The following is a 23,685-nucleotide window of genomic DNA, read 5'->3' as shown; positions in this document are numbered from 1 at the left end:
ATTTAAAGTAATTGGGGGGAGGTTTAGAGATCTCAGAGATGCAGTGATCGTGTCCATTTTTAAAAAGGGAAACAAATCCGACTGCGGGACTACAGGGGAATCTCCCTGCTATCAACCACTGGGAAGGTTGTCGCTAGAGTTCTCCTCAACCGTCTTCTCCCTGTGGCCAAGGAGCTCCTCCCGGAATCACAGTGCGGACTTCGTCCCCTACGGGGAACAATGGACATGATCTTTGCAGCACGACAACTGCAGGAAAAATGTAGGGAGCAGCGCCAGCCCTTATACATGACCTTTTTCGATCTTACAAATGCCTTTGACACTGTCGACCGTGAGGGCTTATGGAGCGTCCTACTCTATTTTGGATGCCCCCGAAAGTTTTGTATACATACACACAAAGGCAAAGCACAGATGTTTATGTATGAGTATTAACGGTAAAACATTACAAAAATTCAGTTTGGATGTCACAAATTCATGTTAAACCTGTCCACTTGAAGTTTGAACACTGTGTCTTCCATGATCCCTAAAAATGGCTTTGGGATCCCATCCTCGTCGCCAAAATGTAATACATGTGGGTTAGAACAAATGAAGGACAGAGACACGATGAGTTGCTAGTCCTTGTGTTAGGTCAGAGAGAACTGAGCATGCTCATACCAAACCTCGTGATAACGCTTTGCAATCACCAAAATAGCTGAACTGATCATTTATCTCAGTGCTGTTTGTGGAACCTTGTTGTGTGCACATTGGCTGCCATGTAGGCCTATAAAACGACATTGAATTACTTTTGAGATGTACTCAATGTCTGGGTGTTCTCTGGAATGTCCTGGGGATATGAAAAAATAGCGATATTAATGCAAGTTCTTTCATTACACGTGTCACTGGGCAGGTATTTAAATTACAATTTCACCCAGTTATTTTCACACATAATTTAAGAGATCACACATTCATTGAGTCGTGAATGCTGACCCGAACAGTGAAATATCTAAAATATACCATAGCAAACGCCCAAAGTGCATCAGCGCCTAAATGTGTAGTATTCATTGCACAGACATTAATGCATTATGATCTTAGCCCACTGCGTGTTATTGTTAACTGAACGTGGAAAACCAATATAAATCTGAATTGCCAAACAATCTTAAATTAGAATCATATGAAGTAGGCAAACTGATGTTCCGTACACGCTATACCCCGCTGCCTGACCAAAAAAGGTGGTTTCTGCAATAATGGTGAGCGTGAATGGTGCATGCAAGTCTTCCTACAAAAAGTCTGACCTTAATAAATACAAATGTTTACTTCCAACCAAAAAGTGAAAAGGGTTCTGGGAGGCCTCAATAAAATTAGCCTGTGAGATAACCACTGATTCAAGCAAAATAACGTGACCTCTCTAATTTAGCTCTTGATTACTTAACAAGCTGCCTCTGTGAATATGGTCTTATTTTCCAAGCAAAAATTCCTGACTGAACCTAAATACCTTGCCTTTTTTAGGCAGTGATTAATACGGCTCTGTTTAATTAGTTGTGCTGAGTATGCAGTTTTAGTTGGAAAATTCAGAATAAAAGAATGATTTTTTTTCTGAGAAGATATTCCGCCAGGAATTCACAGGCTTACCATTAGCCGAAATATTGATGTCATATTTTTATGCCGCTTGAACTTTTCTACATTCCTCTGAACCTGCGCCCTTTAATGAGTCTGCTTTAGATGGATTATTTTACATACAAAAATTCAATTATTTTAACCCATAATTGTGAAATGTCATTCATTGCTTTAAGAAAAAAAAATGTACTGCTTATATTTAACACCCAATTATAGTGACTCACTTTAAAACCGCCATTGTGCAACATAATTTCAGTGGTGCCTTTCCATCCACAGTCTGCTGATCTTAAGCCGCATTCGACTGATTGCCCAGACTCACCAAGGCATTTAGTTTTAGTAAGGAGAATGTCGCTGTTCAAAGTTACCTTCGTAAAAGGCCAGCTTTATGCCTGCCAGTGCACAGGTTAACCAACGAGACTCACGAACATGTCAGCCTCGCCTCAACAGCCTGGATCCTCGGGACTCAATGCTTCGAGGAAAAGCTGCCCCTAACGTCAGTGTTTGGTGTGAATAAGGAGCTGAACTAAGTGTTTTGACCCTTTTAGTATTAGTTCTAGTCTACCAACCCTCTACATCGGCTATGCAATACAATGAGCGAGTGTTTTTTTTAAATATATAAACTTGAACTGTTTTTCCAAGGCGTATTTCATTTTTTTTAAAACTAAATCCAAGTTCCAAAATCCACAAACACACTGAAGAGAGAAATTAGAATGTGGGGAAAGACTGGGTGGTGTAAAAATATATTGTCCTTTCAGGTCTTGTACCCAAATCCAGCCTAGACTAATAAGATGAAAGTCTTGTCGCTGTTAACAGTAAGAGTTGAAACTGAAATGAAAGAAGGAAAGCCTTGCATTTATATAGTTCCTTTCATCACCTCACGGTGTCCTAAAGCACTTTGCAGCCAGTGAAGTACTTTGGAAGTACAGCCACTGTTGTAACGTAGGAAATGCGGCAGCTAATTTCTGCACAGCAAGTTCCCAGAAACAGCAATGAAATAAATGGCCAGCTCATTGTTTTAGTTGATGGTTGAGGGATGCATGTTAGCCAGGACAGCCAGAGGACTCCACTGCTTTAATTTGCATTGTATTGTGGGCAAACAGAGCCTCGGTTTAACGTCACATCTGAAATGCAGACAGTGCAGTACTCCCTCAGCATTGCCCAGGAGTGCCAGCCTAGATTTTGTGCTCAAGTTCCCAGAGTGGGGCTTGATTCCCCAACCTTCTAACTCAGATGAAAATGTGTTACCACTGAAGCCAAGCCAAGGCTTGAAGTAATAAAGTTAGGTACACAGAATTAAACTCAATATTACATAGGATTACACAGGGATATGCAGCACAGAGACAGGCCATTCGGTCCAATCAGTCTGTGCCATTTATTCTCCACTCGAGCCTTCTCCCATCTTTCCTCATCTAAATCTATCAGCATAACCCTCTATTCCCTTCTCCCTCATATGCTTGTCTAGCCTCCCCTTAAATGCATCGATACTATTATTGGAGAAAAGAGAGGAAACCTGATCCAGGCCATTAAGATGATAGGAGATGATTGATGTTGATATAACCAGACAGTCAGTGAATGTAGCGCTGGAGGATATACATATAAAATTAGCAAGGCTCAATTGAAACCAGAAATCAGATTTCTTTCCACATGGAACAGTGGATACTATGGGTGGATCTGAATCCCAAGAAAAGCAATTAACACTGCGTTAATGAAGTTTTTTAGGGAGAAACACAATCGCCGTCTAGGAACAGGACTGCAGGTTACACAGACGAACAATAGACCATTGAGTGTGATGGCTACTGCACTGCTAGGATCAGAGAAATTATATTTATGGAAAGCAATCCATTAGGTTGTTATTCCAGACACTTTGGGAATTGAGCATAAATCTTGCAGTAGATGGGAAAAGTGGAATAGAGTTATGACAGAGTTTGTATGTGATCCGTAGAAGAAATGAGTTTGATGTGCCAAATGGACCTTGTAAATTAGGGCTAAAATTTTGATTTCCCCAAAAACGGGCGCAGGGATCGTGATGCATGATCAACTCGTTCGCTCCAATGCAGGCAGCATGCAAACTTTGTGCTGCCTGGTACTTTCCATGAGTGCAGCTCAGCGCTGAACGCACTGCTGAATGGCTGCAAGCTCAACAGGGGGCCCAGGTTCGTGCGAGGCTTGCACCAATTAAAGCCAGCCGGCACGTTTTAAAGGAGAGGTGAAGTTTGACGAGACCCAGTGCTGGAAGTCATTGCAGGAGGGAGTTTCACCTGGGGAACACACAGGAATTGCGCAACATGGCAGAGAGAGGGCTCCAAGGTTCTCTGACACAGCACGAGAGGCCTTAGTGCAGGAGGTGGGCTGGAGCAGAGAGATCCTGTATCCACAGGAAGGCAGGAAACCCTCCAGACAAGCACTGGGAAGGCAGTGGAAGCAGATAGCAGTGGAGGTAAATTTCAACAGCGTTGCCCCGAGAACCTGGCTGCAGTGCCAAAAGATGTTCAATGACCTCACACGAGTAGTCCAGGTCAGTAAATGCATCTTCAAATGCTATATCCTATCAACTGCACCACTAGCCTCACACACTGCTCAATGCATAATGCCTCCATCACTCACCTACCAACAATCTCTATCAATCACGACTCAGAGCTCACATGCATATGCCCCACCTCACCCTCACATACTCACCACTGCTGCAAGCCACAAACCCACATCTCACAGCTTGCACTCACTGTCAGCCATTCTACCATGACAGCCACCTCAAGCAACCACATTGTGCCACACTCACTGACTCACTTCTCTCTCTCTTGCAGGAAAATGTGGCGCACAACCGCAGGCAGCAGCAGCTAACCGGAGGGAAACAGGCGCTTGCATATCCTAACCCCGATGGAGAAGATGATGCTTGGCATTATTGGAGCGGCCGTGACTGAGCCCGTGGCCAGAGGCGGGGCTGAAACCATTGACGATGATGGTATGATCATACCGACTCCTCTTCCTCACATCCCACTTCACCCTCATCACACAATCTCTTCCAATTACAAGGTGCACATGGTGTAGGCATGCACCTCCTGCCTCACCACAGCCCTACCCTTGTGTCTTTCTCCTTTCAGACACCCAAGAACTCCAACCTGGGAAGGCAGTTGTGGAAGACGAAGATGACACACTAATGAAAAAGGAACACTGTCACTTGATCTAACACTTACGGCCCATCAGCTCAGATCCTAGCAATATCCGTATTTTAGAGAGTAACGTAGAGAGAGGATCTGAATGTGGTGAGTCACCGGGCATGAGTAGGCACCAGCCAGGGCAGGGGAAAAGGGTAGTTGAGGTGCCAGCTCCCCAGAGAGTGAGGTTGTACATGAGTTCTACTACTCAGGACTCAGATGAGGACCTCGATGGCGCAGCTGTGATATATTCTTATGACATCACTAACAAACACACTTTAAAAGATGGTTCCAATACATCATGTGACTTTTATTGTACTTACAGCAGTAGTTTCATATGTTACAGCGACCTGCAGACGAAGACTGATGGGTATACGCAATGAAATATTTGGTGCATTGGCAGGCCTGCCAGAAAGCCTGAATGTAATGTCAAGAAGCAATGTGTGTGCATTCAATGGCACCCTGCACCATGGGGAAGCCTGCTATCCCGGCAAAGCCACGTTCTTGCTCTGCCTGCTTCTTTCAGTGAGAGATAATAAAATGTATTCATCTCTCTTTGCCAACAGAGCCTTCAGTGACCTCCCTTATGCAACGGTGAACGGGAAACTGTGAGATGTTGGAAATATCGCCTGCTCCAACCTGGAAGGAGTCCGGCACATAAAGATTCATGGACACGTTCACCTTGACAGCCACTCGTCCTCGCCCTGCTCGAGGGCTGCAGGTCTGCCTGCAACAGGTGGCAGATTTCAGGGAGACATCGCATGCAATGTTCCTCACTGAGGTTGGGGTAGGGAAATTGATCCCTGAATACCCTGGGTGGTCTGGCCCTGCTGAGAGCCCTTCTCACCATCCCCTCCTCCTCTCTTTTCTAGCAGCTTGTCCTCCTCTGTGTCACCTCTGCTCATTCTCCCCATCACGCTGCAGGTCAAGGGGATACAAACTACAGCATCCCATGTCTGGGAGCAACTGATCTGAGCAGGAGCCTTGAAGTAACCTGCCATAGCACTCCAGCAATTGAGACTCCAGCAATTTCAAATAAGACGCCAAACCAAGAAACATCCCTACAAACTCACCAAGAGCCAGTAGAAATCAAGCAGCAACTAACCTCTCAATAGCTTGGTGAGGGGTCCTTTACACTGCTGAATGAACGTTCAGTTGTGGGTGGTTAAGAGAGGGTGTTAGCTCCAGCATGAGGACGAAAATGGCAGCGTTGGCATCAAACCATCATTGCACGCTGATTGACGTCACGATCTGCATACTCCCAGCCTCCGAGCGCCGACACAAACTTCCTCATCAAAATTGCGTCCGGCGTAGGCCACATCAGAAGTGTGCCCATACGGGCACAGACGGCAATTTTGACACAAAACGGCGTCAAATAATGGGACGCTACCGAGCTGAATTTCTAAGGTGTTTAAAAATTGGAGGTCAGGGTTTTCTGCTTCTGTGCTCACCAACTCAGAATTTCCCACTTTAACGGAAAGACAATCATGCACTGGACAGCAGCACAGATTATTTTTGTCGGCCCCTGAGGTGCACTCCTGCTTCTCTGGGCTCCACAAAAATGATTCAAGACTTACCTTTGCTGGGCCTCTTCCCTTCCATCACCCGAGGATCTGGTCAGAGCCTGCATTGTGCAGACTCCGATCAGTTCCTACCTAAAATAGCAATCGGAGTCCCATTTCTGTCAAGAGGACCGCGATTTGCAACAACAACAACAACTTTTATTTAAATAGCGCCTTTAACGTAGCAAAATGTCCCAAGGCGCTTCACAGTAGTGATATAAGACAAAACCGATAAATTTGACAACGAGCCACAGAAGAAGAAATTACAGCAAGTGACTAAAAGCTTGGTGAAAGAGGTAGGTTTTAAGGAGCGTTTTAAAGGAGAAAAGAGAGGTAGAAATGCAGAGAGGTTTAGGGAGGAAGTTCCAGAGCTTAGGGCCCAAGCAGCTGAAGGCACAGCAAGCTAACTTTTTGGGATTCATGCACAAGGACCCCCAGGTCCCTCTGCACCGCAGCATGTTGTAATTTCTCCCCATTCAAATAATATTCCCTTTCACTGTTTTTTTTTCCAAGGTGGATCACCTCACACTTTCCGACATTGTATTCCATCTGCCAAACCTTAGCCCATTCGCTTAACCAATCTAAATCTCTTTGCAGCCTCTCTGTGTCCTCTACACAACCCGCTTTCCCACTAATCTTTGTGTCATCTGCAAATTTTGTTACACTACACTCTGTCCCCTCTTCCAGGTCATCTATGTATATTGTAAACAGTTGTGGTCCCAGCACCGATCCCTGTGGCACACCACTAACCACCGATTTCCAACCTGAAAAGAACCCATTTATCCTGACTCTCTGCTTTCTGTTAGCCAGCCAATTCTCGGTCCATGCTAATACATTTCCTCTGACTCCGCGTACCTTTATCTTCTGCAGTAACCTTTTGTGTGGCACCTTATCGAATGCCTTTTGGAAATCTAAATGCACCACATCCATCGGTACACCTCTATCCACCATGCTCGTTATATCCTCAAAGAATTCCAGTAAATTAGTTAAACATGATTTCCCCTTCATGAATCCATGTTGCGTCTGCTTGATTGCACTATTTCTATCTAGATGTCCCGCTATTTCTTCCTTAATGATAGCTTCAAGCATTTTCCCCGCTACAGATGTTAAACTAACCGGCCTATAGTTACCTGCCTTTTGTCTGCCCCCTTTTTTAAACAGAGGCGTTACATTAGCTGCTTTCCGATCCGCTGGCACCTCCCCAGAGTCCAGAGAATGTTGATAGATTATAACGAATGCATCTGCTATAACTTCCGCCATCTCTTTTAATACCCTGGGATGCATTTCATCAGGACCAGGGGACTTGTCTACCTTGAGTCCCATTAGCCTGTTCAGCACTACCTCCCTAGTAATAGTGATTGTCTCAAGGTCCTCCCTTCCCACATTCCCGTGACCAGCAATTTTTGGCATGGTTTTTGTGTCTTCCACTGTGAAGACCGAAGCAAAATAATTGTTTAAGGTCTCAGCCATTTCCACATTTCCCATTATTAAATCCCCCTTCTCATCTTCTAAGGGACCAACATTTACTTTTGTCACTCTCTTCCGTTTTATATATCGGTAAAAGCTTTTACTATCTGTTTTTATGTTTTGCGCAAGTTTACTTTCGTAATCTATCTTTCCTTTCTTTATTGCTTTCTTAGTCATTCTTTGCTGTCGTTTAAAATATTCCCAATCTTCTAGTTTCCCACTAACCTTGGCCACCTTATACGCATTGGTTTTTAATTTGATACTCTCCTTTATTTCCTTGGTTATCCACGGCTGGTTATCCCTTCTCTTACCGCCCTTCTTTTTCACTGGAATATATTTTTGTTGAGCATTATGAAAGAGCTCCTTAAAAGTCCTCCACTGTTCCTCAATTGTGCCACCGTTTAGGCTGTGTTCCCAGTCTACTTTAGCTAACTCTGCCCTCATCCCACTGTTGTCCCCTTTGTGTAAGCATAGTATACTCGTTTGAGACACTACTTCCTCACCCTCAATCTGTATTACAAATTCAACCATACTGTGATCACTCATTCCGAGAGGATCTTTTACTAGGAGATCGTTTATTATTCCTGTCTCATTATACAGGACCAGATCTAAGACAGCTTGTTCCCTTGTAGGTTCTGTAACATACTGTTCTAAGAAACAATCCCATATGCATTCTATGAATTCCTCCTCCAGGCTACCCCGTGCGATTTGATTTGACCAATCGATATGTAGGTTAAAATCCCCCATGATTATTGCCGTTCCTTTTTCACATGCCTCTATAATTCCCTTGATTAATGTCCGCCCCACCGTGAAGTTATTATTTGGGGGCCTATAAACTACGCCCACCAGTGACTTTTTCCCCTTACTATCTCGAATCTCCACCCACAATGATTCAACATTTTGTGAGGCCATGGAGGGATTTGTAAACAACGATGAGAATTTTCAAATCGAGGCCTTGCTTGACCGGGAGCCAATGTAGGTCAACGAGCACAGGGGTGATGGGTGATAGTGACTTGGTGCGAGTTAAGACATGGGCTGCCGCGTTTTAATGACCTCAAGTTTATTAGTGGAGAATGTGGGAGTCCAGCTTAAAAAGGTATCAAAAATTAAAAATCTCATATTAAAAAGGAATTGCTAGTGGTAACGGGGCGGTAAGGCTATCGACCCCATATTGAGGCTGTTACTGCTCTGTTAACACCAGGTGAGGGCACTTAAAATCGACCCCCTGTGAATCGGAATGTGTCTCTATCTGCCAATATCGGAGTAAGTGTAGCAAAATCCAGAGGTTGAACAGAGAACCCCTGTCACCATAAGCTGATTTAATCGAACATCATGTGGTACTGTTCGAACCCATGCATCTTTAGTCAGCAGATACACTCTATGAGACTACTGTTCACCTCTATATAAACCACTAGATAAATTCATTGACCTTTAAGACAAGTAAATGAACAGTAATCAGCAGAAATACTGTATTTCCATTCATTATAAACTTTCCTAATGACCTCAAAATGTCAAAAACAGCAAAGCTACTCCTTCCAATCAATATTAAACTGGTCTGTGATATAGTTCCAAGTTTCTTGGAAGATAGCAAAAACAAAGGACGTCAAAACTGTATCTCTGATAACCATAACTTAGATAATCAGAAATTCAAAATGGTGCTGCCTCACAAAAATACAGCTGCCTCGCTAACATGCGATGTAAACAGATTCACAGGATGCTTGTAATAGAATGGAATAGCTGAACTCGTCAGTTCCATAAAAAACCTTTGAGTCATCCATCCATGAAATGGATTGCTATCCAAGAACAATGGCACTGAACCATGTCTATTAAACATTGGCAGACATTTTCATAATGCATATTCTCTGTTGAAGAAGACTTACATTTTTTATATCGCATCTTTCATGACCACCGGACGTCTCAAAGTGCTTTACAGCCTCACTGCTGAAATGTGAGAAACGCGGCGGCCAATTTGTGCACAGCAAGCTCTCACAGACAGCAATGTTTATAATGATAAACTGTTTTTGTTATGTTGATTGAGGGTTAAATATTGGCCAGGACGCCAGGGATAACTCCTCTGCTCTTCTTCGAAATAGTGCCACGGGATCTTTTACGTCAACCTGAGAGAGCAGACAGTGCCTCGGTTTAACGTCTCATCTGAAAGTCGGCATCTCTGACAGGGCGGCACTCCCTCAGCACTGCACTGAAGTGTCAGCCTAGATTTATGTACTCAAGTCCCTGGCCTAGGACTTGAACCCACAACCTTCTGATTCAGCGGCGAGTTTGATACCCACTGAGTCACAGTTGAAACAACTAGCATTAACCAGGTTTAACCCTCTACATGCTGTGACAACCAAGAAAGAATTTAATAAATGATCCAGCATAACCAAAAATATTTTATTTTTTGTCATACCCGGTAACAATTCTATATTTTATACTGCATTGACTCGGTATATGAAGCCTGCAAGTGGAAGAGTTTGCTGTGTGCTATATATCGCTCCATCTCCCAATGTGCGTTATGTTTCCAGATCCATCTCCCATCTTTAAAGTCATTCATTCTGTTAGAATGCCAGGTCACTGATGACTTATATTATTTGGAGGTTCATTTATGCATATCCATGTTTTGCTCCACAGATAGCTTTAATAGTATCCTAGGATACACACTGACAATCCTAGCACACATCATCTGCAAGTAGGTCTGAAGATCTTGTACCAGTAGCTGGCCTTGGTCAGTAACTGTGTGAAGGATTTGAGATGAGGTCTATCTGCTTCACTTTTCCACTGGACCTTTATACATTGGAGTTTAGAAGGATGAGAGGGGATCTCATAGAAACATACAAGATTCTGACGGGATGGAACAGGTTAGATGCGGGTAGATTGTTCCCGATGTTGGGGAAGTCCAGAACCAGGGGACACAGTCTTAGGATAAGGGGTAGGCCATTTAGGACTGAGATGAGGAGAAACTTCTTCATTCAGAGAGTTGTTAACCTATGGAATTCCCTGCCGCAGAGAGTTGTTGATGCCAGTTCATTGGATATATTCAAGAGGGAGTTAGATATGGCCCTTATGGCTAAGGAGATCAAGGGGTATGGAGAGAAAGCAGGAAAGGGGTACTGAGGGAATGATCAGCCATGATCTTATTGAATGGTGGTGCAGGCTCGAAGAGCCGAATGGCTTACTCCTGCACCTAATTTCTATGTTTCTATGTTATGGAAAGTGACCATAATTTAGAGCGGAATTGAATCACAGCGAGGATTTCAATGACTTAAAAAGGCTTATTTTCATCATTCTCTCAAGCTGCCGAAACACTTCAGTGTGTGTTTAGTAGGTGGATGTTGACTTGGGCAGGGTTGAGGGCTTGAGTTGGCCACGGCTGTGTGATGGTAGAACAAGTGGCATCCTGCTCCAGAGGTAGCCATGGCGGAGGAACTTCCAGTGGGAAAAGCCATAGTGCAAGTTGGCAGCCTTTAAAGATCCTGTTCGTGTTGACTTCCATTATTTTCTTCAGATCAAAAAACACAGGTGCTGCCAGGTACCAAAGAGATGTCTGCAGCCCCTATAAAAGAGAAGTAATGACACCCTTTATTAAATAATGTACCACAGCGCGTTTCCTCAGATCCAGGACAATCACTTATTGAGAACATATCACCTTGAAAAGAGCTCTGCTAGGAATAAATAAAGAAAAATATTTTTTTAATACCATTTGATTGAAAAAAATGCTTGTGGATGGCCAGAATCTCGGTTTGAGCAGGAATTGGATGGTAAATCCATGATTAAAATGAAAAGCAGAAGTACGTGCTATTTCCAGTGCAAGAGCTTCCAGGAAAGAGTGGGCTAGAATTTATATTGGCGTGAATTTTTTGGTTCTTATTAGTCAAGCGTAATCAGCACACTTCGCAACAACACATCCAGGAGCATTACTCAGCAGGGTTGAAATCGTAGTGCGCAGTGTAATATTGAGGCAAAGAGGTTCACAGATTCAATCCCTGATACTTACATAGAGGCACTTACATGAATTAACAGCACCAAAATAGCCATTTGGCCTGTTTAGTCTATTTTTAAAATTCATTCCTGGGATGTGGGTGTCGCTGGCAAGGCCAGCATTTATTACTCATCCCTAATTGCCCTCGAGAAGGTGGCGGTGAGCCACTTTTATGAATCGCTGCAGCCCCTGTGGCCGGTTTTATTTTTATTATTGTTTTCTGTACAGGTGAGTGGACACAGGCCATTTTAGTGGGCAGTTGAGACTCAACCACATTGCTGTGGGTCTGGAGTCACGAATAGGCCAGAACCAGGTAAGGATGGCAGATTTCCTTCCCTAAAGGACATTAATGAACCAGCTGAGTTTTTCTTAATCCGATGGTTACATGGTCACCATTACTGATACTAGCTTTTTAATTCCAGATTTATTTAATTAACTGAATTTAAATTCCCCAGCTGCCATGGTGGGATTTGAACTCATGTCTCTGAAAAGAACCTGAAAAGAAAACAATTACTGGGCTATAGGGAAAGAGCAGGTAAGTGGGACCAATTGGATAAAGAGCCAACACAGGCGCAATGAAGTAAATGGTGCTTTTCTGTGCTTTATCATTCTATGATTCTATAATGCAATCGATTAGAGATTGCATTACTGAGATGGTATAATGGAGGACTGGCAATTTTAAAATGTTCTTACATTTTTCATAGAACTGCAGTGGTTCACTTACGTTGTGGCAAAGTGTCACAGTGATTTCCTCTCCCCATCCCCACAATCCTCCCTCTGAAGGCACAACCAGAAGCACCATGAAGCGGTGCCAACACCAACCTGAGATATCTACATACCCCTAACCTCAGGAAGTGGGATGGAATCAAGGGCCCAATCAATGGGGAGATGGATGTCCCACCCTGCCACATCTCCTCTGGCAGAGCGATAGCACAACAAATTCAGCCCTGGGGAATCTCAAAAACACAATCTTGACTTATAAATGTAGTCCTGGAGAAAAGTTACTTGTGACAAAAAAAAACTGTACAAGAGCAATGCATTAAAGAAGGAAACATAGAAACATAGAAAATAGGTGCAGGAGTAGACCATTCAGCCCTTCGAGCCTGCACCATCATTCAATATGATCATGGCTTGATCATGCACTTCAGTACCACATTCCTGCTTTCTCTCCATACCCCTTGATCCCTTTAGCCGTAAGGGTCACATCTAACTCCCTTTTGAAAATATCTAACGAACTGGGCTCAACAACTTTCTGTGGTACAGAATTCCACAGGTTCACAATTCTCTGAGTGAAGAAGTTTCTCCTCATCTCGGTCCTAAATGGCTTACCCCTTATCCTTAGACTGTGGCCCTGATTCTGGACTTCCCCAACATCGGGAACATTCTTCCTGCATCTAACCTGTCCAAACCTGTCAGAATTTTATATGTTTCTATGAAATCCCCTCTCATTCGTCTGAATTCCAGTGAATATAAGCCTAGTCAATCCAGTCTTTCTTCAAATGTCAGTCCTGCCATCCCGGGAATCAGTCTGGTGAACCTTCGCTGCACTCCCTCAATAGCAAGAATGTCCTTCCTCAGATTAGGAGACCAAAACTGTACACAATATTTAAGGTGTGGCCTCACCAGGGCCCTGTACAACTGCAGTAAGACCTCCCTGCTCCTATATTCAAATCCTCTCGCTATGAAGGCCAATATGTCATTTGCCTTCTTCATCGCCTGCTGTACCTGCAGCCAACTTTCAATGACTGATATACCATGACATCCAGGTCTCGTTGCACCTCCCCTTTTTCTAATCTGTTACCATTCAAATAATATTCTGCACTCCTATTTTTGCCACCAAACTTTAGCATTGACAGAGCAAAACGTGATCTTGTGAAAAATGGACCTAACAGCTTTGATTCCAGTGAGATTCGGTCAGAACCTCGTACAACACCTTCAGACATTACAGTTGAGATCATATCAACAACAACAGCTTACATTCATATAGCACCTTTAACAGAATGAAATGTCCCAAGGCATTTCACAGGACAGTAATCAGACAAAAGATTGACACCAAGCCAAAGAAGGAGATTTTAGGACAAGTAACCAAAAGCTTGGTCAAAGAGGTAAGTTTTAAAGAGCATCTTAATGGAGGAGAGATGGAGAGTTTAGGGAGGGAATTCCAGAGCTTAAGGCCTAGGCAAGTTAAGGCTCGGCCACCAATGGTGGTGCAATGAAAATTGGGGATGCACAAGAGACCAGAATTGGAGGAAAGCAGAGATCTCGGACGGTTGTAAAGTTGGAGGAGGTTACAGAAATAGGGAGATAATTATTTATATATCAATAATATTACCATAAAAAGCACTTCTGAAATCTTTGTAGCATTATTATTATAAAATTAGATGACCGTCCCCACCCCCAATCACATGCTGTTGTTGTGTAAGCTAAATCTACAAAATATGAATATCCTAAGTACAGATTCCCTGAAACTGATTAGTAGTTATTAACTCTCAGTCAGCAAGTCAGATGATTACTTGAATCCAGTTGCGATTGATTTATTCAAATTTGTTCTGGAGCCAGCTATATGTTGGATGTGGCCTGCCCAGTCACAAATTCCTTTTGGTTTATAACTATAATCAGTATCTTATTGGCATTGCATGTAGACTGTCCTCGCATCTGGAGTGCACCCTTGAGTCCTCACTAAGGAAGACACGAATAACCTCCCGAAAATACTAGGGGATCGAGGGTCTAGCGAGAAGGGAGAACTGAGCGAAATCCTTATTTGTCAGGAAATTGTGTTAGGGAAATTGAAGGGACTAAAGGCTGATAGTTCCCCAGGGCCTGATAGTCTGCATCCCAGAGTATTAAGGAAGTGGCTCTAGAAATAGTGGATTAGTGGTCATTTTCCAACATTCCATGGAATCTGGTTCAGTTCCGATGGATTGGAGGGTAGCTTATGGAACTCCACTTTTTAAAAAAGGAGGGAGAGAGAAAACAGGGAATTATAGACCGGTTAGCTTGACATTGGAGGAAGGGAAAATGCTGGAATCAATTATTAAAGATGTAATAGCAGTGCATTTGGAAAGCAGTGACAGGATTGGTCCAAGTCAGCATGGATTTATGAAAGGGAAATTGATATGTCCTTACGATACAGTACAAATACACTCGAGGCCCATGCTTGAGAGAAGGTCACTCTGTGACCATCAACTTTTATTCCAGCACTGAAGTGATGAAGGTGGGTGGAGCTTCCCCTTTTATACCTGAAAGACCAGGTTAGGAGTGCCTCCCACAAGTTCACCACCTAGTGGTCAATGTTCTCACAGTGTCCAACTAGTCAGTTTATACATGGGTTACAATGACAGTTAAACACATGACATCAGCTCCTCCCCAAAGTCTTATTGGGATCACAGGTTAAGTCTCTCTGGTGGTTTATGCTCCCTTGTAGAGCGCCTGAGTTGGGGCTCCAGTTGTTGGGCCCTGGCCTGAGTGTCTGCTGTTTGCGGTGCCTCAGGCCTGTCCGGACTGTCCACAGTGATTGGGCTCTCCTCCACTTGGTTCCGGTGTTCGGCCACCTGTGGAGGAGTGAACTCTACATCGTGTTCTTCCTCTGCTTCTTCTATGGGGTTGCTGAACCTCCTTTTTGTTTGATCCACGTGTTTGCAGCAGATTTGTCCACTGGTAAGTTTAACTACCAGAATCCTATTCCCCTCTTTGGCAATCACAGTGCCTGCGAGCCATTTAGGCCCTGCAGCATAGTTGAGGACAAAGACAGGGTCATTGACATCAATACATTGCGCCCTCGCATTCTCGTCGTGGTAGTCACATTGTGACTGGCGCCTGCTCTCAATAATTTCTTTCATCGTGGGGTGTATAAGGGATAACCTGGTTTTGAGTGTCCTTTTCATTAGCAGCTCTGTGGGTGGGACCCCTGTGAGCAAGTGTGGTCGGGATCTATTGGCCAACAGAAGGCATGATAAGCGGCTTTGTAGGAAACCTCCTTGGATTCTGAGCATCTCCTGTTTGATTATCTGCACTGCTCGTTCCGCCTGGCCGTTTGAGGCCGGCTTGAACGGTGCTGTTCTGACATGGTTGATACCATTTCCTGCCATGAAGTCCTGGAATTCAATGCTTGTAAAGCACAGGCCATTGTCACTGACCAAGACGCCAGGTAGACAATGGGCGGCAAACATTGCCCGTAGACTTTCTACCGTGACAGAAGATGTGCTTGAATTGAGAATGTCACACTCGATCCATTTGGAGTAGGCGTCTACTACAACCAAAAACATTTTTCCCACAAAAGGACCTGCATAGTCCACATGGGTGCATGACCATGGTTTGGCGGGCCAGGACCAAGGGCTAAGGGGGGCTTCCCTGGGCGCATTTCCCAGCTGGGCGCACGTGTTGCACCTGTGAACACAAAGTTCCAGGTCTGCATCTATCCCTGGCCACCAAACGTGTGACCTGGCAACTGCCTTCATCATGACAATACCCGGGTGCTCATTGTGGAGTTCTCTGATGAACATCTCTCTGCCCATCTGGGGCATGACTACTCGGTTTCCCCATAGTAGGCAATCGTCCTGAATCGAGAGTTCATCCTTGCGCATGTGAAATGGTTTGAATTCCTCAGGGCATGCCCCGTATGTGGCTGCCCAGTCCCAATTAAGGACACATTTCTTGACTAAAGACAGTCGCGGGTCTCTATTTGTCCAGACTTTGATCTGACGGGTTGTCACGGGTGAGCCTTCGCTTTCGAAAGCTTCCACGGCCATGACCATCTCAGCAGCAAGCTCGGTTGCCCCCTCGGTGGTGGCTAGTGGGAGTCTGCTGAGTGCATCGGCGCAGTTTTCAGTGCCTGGTCTGTGCCGAATTGTATAGTCATAGGCGGCTAATATGAGTGCCCACCTCTGTATGCGGGCCGATGCATTTGCATTTATGGCCTTGTTGTCAGCCAAAAGTGACGTTAGGGGTTTGTGATCTGTCTCCAGCTCAAATTTCCTGCCAAACAGGTACTGGTGCATTTTTTTAATAGAATGTACACACGCAAGCACTTCCTTTTCTACCATCCCGTAGCCCCTTTCTTCCTGGGACAGACTTCTGGAGGCATAAGCTACCGGCTGTAACTGACCCTTGGCATTAACATGCTGCAACACACACCCGACCCCAATAGGACGACGTATCACATGTTAAAACAAGATTCTTACATGGGTCATATAGCGTTAACAGATTGTTGGAGCATAACAAATTGCGTGCTCTATTAAAAGCCCTTTCCTGGCTGTCCCCCCAGACCCATTCGCGACCTTTGCGTAGGAGCACGTGTAGCGGTTCTAACAGCGTGCTCAATTTGGGAAGAAAGTTACCAAAATAGTTCAGGAGCCCAAGGAACGAATGCAGCTCCATCGTGTTACGGGGTCTGGGTGCTCTCTGGATCGCTTCTGTTTTGGACGCAGTAGGTCTGATCCCGTCTGCTGCTACCCTCATCCCCAGGAATTCTACCTCTGGAGCTAGGAAGACGCACTTCGCCTTTTTCAGTCGCAGACCTACCCGGTCCAGTCTGTGTGGCACCTCCTCCAGATTGCAGAGGTGTTCTTCAGTATCACAACCCGTGATGAGGATGTCATTTTGAAAAATCACTGTCCTTGGAATCGACTTGAGGAGGCTTTCCATATTGCGTTGAAAGATCGCGGCGGCCGAGCGAATCCCAAACGGACATCTGTTGTACTCAAACAACCCCTTATGTGTCGTGATGGTGGTCAGCTTCTTCGACTCACTCGCCAGCTCCTGGATCATGTAAGCTGAGGTTAGGTCCAATTTTGAAAAAAGTTTGCCACCAGATAGCGTCGCGAAGAGGTCCTCCGCTCTCGGTAGCGGGTACTGGTCTTGGAGTGATACCTGATTGATGGTGGCCTTGTAATCACCACATATCCTGACCGACCCATCCGCCTTGAGCACCGGCACAATCGGGCTCGCCCAGTCACTGAATTCGACTGGCGAGATGATGCCTTCCCTCAGCAGCCTGTACAATTCATCTTCTATCTTTTCCCGCATCACGTACGGCACCGCTCTGGCCTTGTGGTTTACTGGCCTGGCGTCCGGGTTTATGTGAATCACTACCTTGGTCCCCATGAAAGTGCCAATGCTGGGCTGAAATAGTGAGTCAAATTTGTCCAGGGCCTGTGAGCATGATACTCGCTCCACAGAAGAAATTGCATTGATATCGCCCCATTCCCAGTTCATGACAGCCAGCCAACTCCTCCCCAGCAGTGCAGGACCGTCCCCCGGAACAATCCAGAGTGGCAATCTGTTCTCCGAATCTTTGTGGGTCACGATTACCGTGGCGCTGCCTAGCACCAGAATGATCTCCTTTGTGTATGTCCGTAGCTGTGCATCAATTGGCAATAATTTTGGCCTCCTGGCTTTGGGCGCCCACAACTTGTCGAACTGTTTGATACTCATCAGGGACTGGCTGGCCCCTGTGTCTAGCTCCAATGATACTGGGATGCCATTGAGAAGCACTTTCATCATTATCGGTGGCGTCCTGGTGTCTGAACTGTATATGTGCTTCACATCTAAAAATAAAACATATTAAAACATATATTATCATTAAAAACCCTCCACACAACGGTAAGTTTATTTTAAAAAACTTTTTTAAAAATCGGGAAATTATTTTTTTTAAGACATTAATAACCTTAATTTAAATGAATGCAGTGTAATTATTTTCTATTTTTTATTACTGTTTTGGGTGTTTGGGGCTGTGTTCTGGGTGTTTTGGGTTTATCACAATCATAGTAATAGGAGTTTAGGACCCTGCGGAACTCCTATTACTATGATACCTTACCTGATTGGCTGCCCAGAGCCATGTGACGCCAGCTCCAGCACTGCGCTCGTCCTCACGTGCATGCACTGCGACTGCCAGTCGATGGAGGCCACAGGCTCGGAAGTGCAGATGTGGGCAGCAGCTTAATGCAAGTGCGGATTTTTTCTCTAAAATGCCTGCAGGCAGGCCAAATCGGAATTTCAGGGCCAATATTTTGTAATACTTTTAATCTCAGTTGTCCACTTGGTGCTGTGACAGGTGCTTCCTATCCAATTCTGCAGCCAGAGCCACCTGGCTAAACGTACAGTTATCAATCCCCACCCCACGGAAAGCTAAAATTATGTAAGCATCCCTGCTTGAATTTGGGATGGAAATGTTAAAAGAAATTAGAACAAAAACACAAGCCCAAACTTCGGCTGAGAAGGTCTTGTCAGTAACATGGGATAATTCCAGCTTTTAAAAATTAACAATTCCAAAGCAATGTGAAAGGACTTTACAAATTGATCTTTATCTGACCTTGCTGACCAGACCATCCAAAAACCTACATCTGAGGTAAGAATGAGTAACCTCAGTTTATATTGGATATTAAGGGAATCAAAGGATGTGGGGATAGTGCAGGAATGTGGAGTTGAGGTCGAAGATCAGCCATGATCTTATTGAGTGGCGGAGCAGGCTCAAGGGGCCAAATGGCCTTCACCTGCACCTATTCTTACACAACAACAACAACTTGTATTTATATGGCGCCTTTAACGTAGTAAAATGTTCCAAGGCGCTTCACAGGAGTGTTTTAAGACAAAACAACTAAATTTGACACCGAGCCACATAAGAAGAAATTATGGCAGATGACCAAAAGCTATAAAGGAATGTCTTAAACAAGGAAAGGGAAGTAGAGAGGCAGAGAGGTATAGGGAGGGAGTTCCAGAGCTTGGGGCCTAGGCAACTGAAGGTATGGCCACCAATGGTTGAGCAGTTATAATCAGGGATGCTCAAGAGGGCAGAATTTGAGGAGCGCAGATATCTCCGGGGGTTGTGGGAGATTGCAGAGATAGAGAGGGGCGAGGCCATGGAGGCATTTGTAAACAGGATGAAAATTTTGAAATCGAGGCATTGCTTAACTGGGAGCCAATATAGTTCGACGAGCACAGGGATAATGGGTGAGCGGGACTTGGTGCAAGTTAGGACTCGGGCTGCCGAGTTTTGGATGACTTCAAGTTTACGTAGGGCAGAATGTGGGAGGCCAGCCAGGAGTGTGTTGGAGTAGTCAAGTCTAGAGGTAACAAAAGCATGGATGAGTGTTTCAGCAGCAGGTGAGCTGAGGCAGGAGCGGAGATGGGCGATGTTATGGAGATCAGAATAAGCAGTTTTAGTTATGCCGTGGATATGTGGCCGGAAACTCATTTCAGGGTCAAATATGACTCATATAGAATGAATATATTTTGTTGCTGGCTCCGAATGGTGCAGTTTTCTATTACTCCAGGTATTATGACAAAAACTTGCATTTATATAGCACCTTTAACATAGTCAAACATCCCACGGTGCTTCACAGGAGCGATTTAGGACAAAGCCACGTACAGAGATATTGGGACAAAAGCTTAGTGAAAGAGGTAGAATTTAAGGAGCACCTTATAGGAAGAGAGAGCGATGGATAGGTTTAAAGAGGGAATTCCAGAGTTTAGGACCTAGCAGCTGAAGGAACGGCCCCCAATAGTGGCCGAAGGAAATCGAGAGTGCACAAGAGGCCAGAATTGGAGGAACGCAGAGTATTTGAAGGGTTGGAGGGCAGGAGATGCTTACAGAGATAGGATTGGGCGAGGCCACGGAAGGATTTGAGCACAAGGATTAGAATTTTAAACGAGGCATTGCTGGACTGGCAACCAATGTTTTGCAACTATGCAAAAGTTTGGGAAAATAAGGGGTGCCAGGCGAAGAGAAATGTGAGGTGATGCCTCCGAGCAGATGTAGCAGAGGTTGAAAATTTCCTTTAAATGAATGCTGATATGAATTGTGAACTGGGCCATACAAATTGCTGCTTCCATTTCCCTTAGTAACATTGGTAAATTCCACAGCGTGGTTCTGTTGGCAGAGATCTGAGAAAAATGTCAGATGAGGGAGGCTCCCTTGACATTTCATGGGCGAGTGGAAACCATTAAAAATTTGAGTTCAGTTTCTCATCAGCCATTTTGTTGCACATGTCCAATCGATGTCCAGGATAATCCATCAGATATTTGGAAAATTGTTATCAAAAAATGAACAAATTATATTTGCTGAAACTTCAATGACTGGATTCAACTTAAGGATCAGATCATTTCATTCTAAACAAGGGACTTGTTGGGGTCAATTCCCCACTGTTTTGTGCCCAGGGAGCACATATTTCCTGGGAATAAGACACCTGGGGTTATGGGTCTCTGCCCCTTTTGTGTTGTACCAGGATTTCATCCAGGATGGGTGGGAGAGGCCTGTGGGTAGGGGCAGAGTGGGCAGCACCTGAATCAAGTGCAAGTATTCAAATCGCATCTCAATGAGGTGGAAGTGCTTCAATGGTACCTCCTGCCTGATTTTAACCAGATGGTCACCCATTTCCAGCAGTGCCAAGGGCATCTGGGTTTAAGGTTCCGTATCCAGCCCTGCTCAGATCCGACAATTTGAGAAGGGACAAACAGCAAGAAACATAGAAACATAGAAAATAGGTGCAGGAGTAGGCCATTCGGCCCTTCTAGCCTGCACCGCCATTCAATGAGTTCATGGCTGAACATGCAACTTCAGTACCCCATTCCTGCTTTCTCACCATACCCCTTGATCCCCCTAGTAGTAAGGAGTTCATCTAATTCCTTTTTGAATATATTTAGTGAATTGGCCTCAACAACTTTCTGTGGTAGAGAATTCCACAGGTTCACCACTCTCTGGGTGAAGAAGTTTCTCCTCATCTCGGTCCTAAATGGCTTACCCCTTATCCTTAGACTGTGACCCCTGGTTCTGGACTTCCCCAACATTGGGAACATTCTTTCTGCATCTAATCTGTCTGAACCCATCAGAATTTTAAACGTTTCTATGAGGTCCCCTCTCATTCTTCTGAACTCCAGTGAATACAAGCCCAGTTGATCCAGTCTTTCTTGATAGGTCAGTCCCACCATCCCGGGAATCAGTCTGCTGAACCTTCGCTGCACTCCCTCAATAGCAAGAATGTCCTTCCTCAAGTTAGGAGACCAAAACTGTACACAATACTCCAGATGTGGCCTCACCAAGGCCCTGTACAACTGTAGCAACACCTCCCTGCCCCTGTACTCAAATCCCCTCGCTATGAAGGCCAACGTGCCATTTGCTTTCTTAACCGCCTGCTGTACCTGCATGCCAACCTTCAATGACTTATGTACCATGACACCCAGGTCTCGTTGCCCCTCCCCTTTTTCTAATCTGTCACCATTCAGATAATAGTCTGTCTCTCTGTTTTTACCACCAAAGTGGATAACCTCACATTTATCCACATTATACTTCATCTGCCATGCATTGATGGACCTGGGAACAAAGTATGTGCTTTTTTTCTGGCAGGTACCCAAGAACATTTTCAGGCATGGAGGTCTCGTAGCTGCTGATTTCGTCCTTGCAGTTGGTGGCCATTACTGTTCAATTTCCATTGCCATTTCTAGGACAAGACCCTGCCAAGGGATTGGGGCCTGGGGAAATTACTTGAACCCAGAAATATGGGTGGGTTCTGGTCAGATCAGACAGAATGTACTTTGGCTACACTCTGCCTACCATACCAAGGGGAAGGGGGAGCATAAGAAAATCAGCCCTGAGACACACATGCTGACAATATTTTTAAATTGTTTAATGTTAGCATCTTCCCAATCTTGGCACAAACCTGCTGCCTCACACCCAAATGTGGCCTGTCGTTGTAGCCGTTTGTCTGATGCTGAACCAATTCTACAACGTCCATCCCAACTCTGGCCCAACACTGTAACTTGGTCCACCTCAACAGTCTCCAACTTTCACCCAACTCTCTCCGCATCTAGAGTTGCTAACTTTTTAAAGAAGAGCAGGAGAGTTATCCCTGGTGTCAAGGAAAATATTTATCCCTCAAGCAACATCACCAAAAACCTGATTATCTGGTCATTATCACATTGTTGTTTGTGGGAGCTTGTTTTGCGCACATTGGCCGCTGTGTTTCCCACATTACAACAGTGACTACACTCCAAAAGTACTTCATTGGCTGTAAGATGCTTTGAGATGTCTGGTGGTCATGAAACGTGCTAAATAAATGCAAGTCTTTCTTTTTCCTGGAGATTAAGCATTGATTCTTGGAGCCTCCAGGCCAGAAAGCAGGAAAGGGGTACTGAGGGAATGATCAGCCATGATCTTATTGAATGGTGGTGCAGGCTCGAAGGGCCGAATGGCCTACTCCTGCACCTATTTTCTATGTTTCTATGTTTCTACCCTGACGAGTTGGCAACACAAATGCAGTGCCCAAGAAGAGGTGAGAATCTATGGATTTTCTGAAATGCACTTGCATTTTAAGGTGGTAGGATTCTGACAGCTGTTTTCATATTTTGCAAAAGGGAGCTGGCACAGTATGAAATAATGAATCTGTCACACGCTGTGAACTTTATCTGTTTCTGTAGATGAACTGAAAGCTTGCAATCAATCTATTGCAGGTTTTTTTCCAGTAGTGCCAGGGCATTCCAATTTCCTTTCATTCATAACTTTACAGAAGTATGATTGTGTGCAATAGGCTACAACTTTACAGAGGAGAACAATATTTGTTACTTTAATATAAAGTATTGTTTGAGAACGTAATACAAACTAGCAGCATTCAATTAAGTCTTCACAATTTGATCAACATATTTTCAATCTTATGTTTCAGACTCCATGAGACATTTTTTGGTAGAAAATTAATTTGATGTAAAACTAACATGCAGTGTAGCCATGGTTTCAGTGGCTGGGCTCTGCTGATTGTTTATCATACACATACATTGCATATGACAACCGACGGCTGTTAGAACCAGCATTGAACAAAAAAGAACGACAAAAGAAAGAAAGACTTGCATTTATATAGCGCCTTTCACAACCTCCAGATGTCCCAAAAGCGATTTACAGCCAATGAAGTACTTTTGGAGTTAGTCACTGTTGGCAGCCAATTTGCACACA

Source organism: Pristiophorus japonicus, chromosome 1, assembly GCF_044704955.1.
Source record: "Pristiophorus japonicus isolate sPriJap1 chromosome 1, sPriJap1.hap1, whole genome shotgun sequence".
NCBI classification, from domain to species: domain Eukaryota; kingdom Metazoa; phylum Chordata; class Chondrichthyes; family Pristiophoridae; genus Pristiophorus; species Pristiophorus japonicus.
This window is presented reverse-complemented; position numbering follows the sequence as displayed.